We start from the raw sequence: 3,669 nt of genomic DNA, 5'->3' as shown, positions 1-3,669 counted from the left end.
TCTCTTGATGGTCAGATATGTAACTCCAGCCCAAAAGAAACACTATATGGAGGGATGAGCTAAACAAGAGTTCTGCCAAAGTCCACACATTGAGTGGTTGTTGGGTTTCAGGGTAGCATCTTGTAGGGGTTTTGACAGGTCTGGTTTACATCATGTCAAGAACAGAGTACTGCTTCTGGAAAACAGTATTTGGGAGAGAAAATATAAGTGTTTGATGCACTGCATTTATATGAATTCAAACACTTCTGCTCACTCCCAGGCTCAGTGCTGAAGCCAGGCCCACACTGCAGCCCCTGGCCAGCAGAGCTGTGCTGCCCATGGCCAGAAGGATGCTCTGGGCATGGTTGATGATGTGGTGCCTGCACACACTACACATAATGGCACCGCTCTGCTCTCACTGGCTTCATGGGCATTGGGGTGGGGACTGGTCTAAAACCTCTGTACTAGCACCACAAAACTGCTCTACTGTTACCTGTTTCTCTGCATTTAGAAAGGCTTTTGCAGAGCTCACCTTGGCATCTTGGGCCTGAACTAGACCAGGCTGTTATCAGAGCAATTTCAACAGCTCATTTTTCAGGGCAAGTCACATAATGCTTCTAATTTAAACAAATTAGAACAAATACAGTCTATTAAAACTAATCTTTCTTCTGTGAAGACAAACTTCCAAATAATGCAGGAAAAGAATTAATGGTGATAGTTTACAAAAGCCCCCAGTGGCAGAATCCCTTCATTTTGGGTCTATGCACAGGTAAGATTGATTGACTCCTCAGTCCCCCTTGTCCTTACACTGAGCTTGAGTAGCGTCCCACATCTTTGGAAATTTTCCAAAGAACAAAAAATAGATTTGTCACCACTGCCATTTTCTTACCAGAGCAGATGTTAAGGAAATGTGGTCCTGGTAAATATGAAAATACTGTTTGATCAGTCAAGTAACTACATCCCTGGCACCATGTGTGGGGCTTGTCATTTAGCAATGCATATTTCATACACAGAAGTCATTAGCATAGATAGTTACTATGTTACTATGTTCATTTTCAACAAGCCTATATTTGTTTGGCTCCTTTGACATTTTCATCCTTTGCTAGTGCCACCTGGGTTAACATTAAGTTAATGCCACAAGTGACTTGACATAGTAAATTATTGTGCAATTTATAAACAACCATAATATAAACAAAACAGAACAAAAAATATCCACATGGTAATGGTAAGTTCTGCTTTGAATCTGGAGCTTTTGACTGATTGAAAGTTTAAAGCACAAATTGCATTTTCTGAACAGAGGAGCTTTCTTAATCACATTTTGCCTTTGCTGAAAAGTACCATCTGTTTATAATTTAAGAAAATACACTTGTTGACTGTGTTAATTTCTCAAGAAAGCTCAATTCATTTATAATTAAAGGCACTCACTTGGCAGTTTGACAAACAGAAGCCCTTTGTTTATTCACAAAAGAAGCCATGTGCAGGCAGCACACTAAGTCTTGCTCTCTTACCCTCGTGCATCACATACCCAAGCAGATTCTTGCTGCCAATTAAATCTGGGCCATCTTTTTGGGCATGAGGATGTGGAGTGAGATTACACTTTGTCCCTGCGTACGTCCTTGTTGGATGGATACGGAGGAGTGTTTAACACCATCATCAGCAGGTGGGCAAATACCACTGGCTTTCTGTCAGCACCCTGTGGCTGGATCAGTCAGGCAACAACCTGGCATCATTCTGGATCCCATTCAGCCACCTTCCTTCATTCTCTTCATTTACTGACTGTTTTGATATGGGCACACTCTGTTTAAGTGACTCAAAATAAGACTAACAGCAGGGCAGCTGGCCCTAAACTTGTGCCCAGTGGGCAGCACAAGCTGGTACTTTGGGGGGCACTTCAGGGACTTTGAGGAATTATTTTGGGCCTTAAAAGGCAGCAAAGCTCTGTGTTTGCAGTAGGACTGAATAATCCACCTGGGGTCACACTAGGATTCTTTTGTTCAGGGCTGTGACTCTCAAACAGCAGGACCTAAACAGATACGTATAGTCTGATCAAAGACCAAGTCCTTAACCAGGATGGCAGCCACAGGCAGCTCCCACTCAGCCACTCACACCATGTCAGCTTTGCCCAGGTGACATTTAGAGACCTGCCAGGATCTTCAACAAAAATAAAACTAATTTAAAAATCCAGAGTACTGCAATTTCTCAGGTTTATCAAATTTATCAAATAAATTGTGTAAAGGAAGTGGACTTAAAGCACTACAAAAGTTTTAATTAAAATTTATTTCAGTATGTAAAAGGAAACCATGAACTTTTATAATTAAATCTTGGCAAAAGGAATTTAATGAAAATGCTAGTGCGTAAATTGCATTAATTGTGTAAAGCTACTCAACATGACTTTCTCTGCTGCTTTGCTGATAGAGTAGGAAGGAGAAGGATGAAAACACCATGCCAAAACCTCTCTGCACAAGAGTGGATATTAGTCAATTCAAATTCTTTCCTGTTTAATAGAATGCATTAGCTTAACTTTCAGAGGGAGGAAAGTAATATTCTCAGCGGTGAAAAACAGCTGGGTATCATTAATGGCTTCAAAGTGGAGGTGGTGCTTTCATCACTTCCATTTCACTTCCTCCTCCCTTCTGCCTCCTTTTCAGAGCCATAGCTTTATTTTCCCTGTTCTCACTTAACTGACTCCCAATTACAGCTTTCTGGCAAAATGAAGCTGAATTTTTGGAGGTTTCCTTCTATATCTTGTCAAGCAATGCACTGATGCTTAATGTTCAACAGATTTTCTTTTCCTCTGGGTTACGTTTCTTTCTGTTGTCTGAACCACCTCACAAAAATTGTGAGAGGAGCTCTCCTACATCACGTGTGCTCAAATCCCCTCACGCCTAACTCCTCCACAAGTGGAGCTGTAACTTTGGTATCAAAAGGACAGACAACGTTTATTATGTTCCCTCTTCTTCCAAACACCACTCTTGTCTCCACAATGGTGGCTGCAGCATCCTGCTCTGGAGAGCCCTTGTTCTCCCCTTGCCCTGCCCCAAAGTCACAGCTGGAGCAGAAGGCAGGCTGTGTGCTGGCCTGGCTCTGACACATCCAAGCTGTCAAAGCTGCACAACTTGCAAAATAACCTGATTTTTGAGGTACCTACAAGAAGGTGGTGGCCACACACATTACAATTTCACTAAATACTTGTTTTTCTGCAGGTGCACTCTGGCCTTGATCTGGACTAAATACCAGTGGTCACTGTGCAGGTGTCACCCCTTGGCCTAAGGTGGCAGAAGTGGTCTGGCACTGCCCCAGGAAGCACAAAGGCTGCCACCTGAGCAAGGGTCTGACATACATATTTATTAGGCTTAAACACTCCTGGTGTGTGGTATGTCCCTGATGAGGCAGGCAGGAGCTGGGGATGGGGGGATAGTGGTGCCCTGGCTGTTTCCCTCTGATGCTCAGGGGGATAGCAGCTGGAGTGTTGCACTGGGTTTATTTACAGACACTGCAGGGAAAGGGAAGAAGCAGCTCCACATTTAACAGGCTGAGTTTAACAATCCATCTTTAATACTTCCTATTTACTGCATACTTCCTACAAGACCTGCATCATTTATTTCTAGGCAAAGAGCCTGACTTAATGCAAGTAGCTCTGCGTTGAGGTAACCTCCCATCCGTCTCTCCCCTGGAGCTGTGGGAGGAGAG

This window comes from Corvus kubaryi, unplaced genomic scaffold (genome assembly GCF_017639235.1).
Source record: "Corvus kubaryi isolate FWS band 111438036 unplaced genomic scaffold, C.kubaryi_AGA036_p1.0 133, whole genome shotgun sequence".
Taxonomy (NCBI): Eukaryota; Metazoa; Chordata; class Aves; order Passeriformes; family Corvidae; genus Corvus; species Corvus kubaryi.
This window is presented reverse-complemented; position numbering follows the sequence as displayed.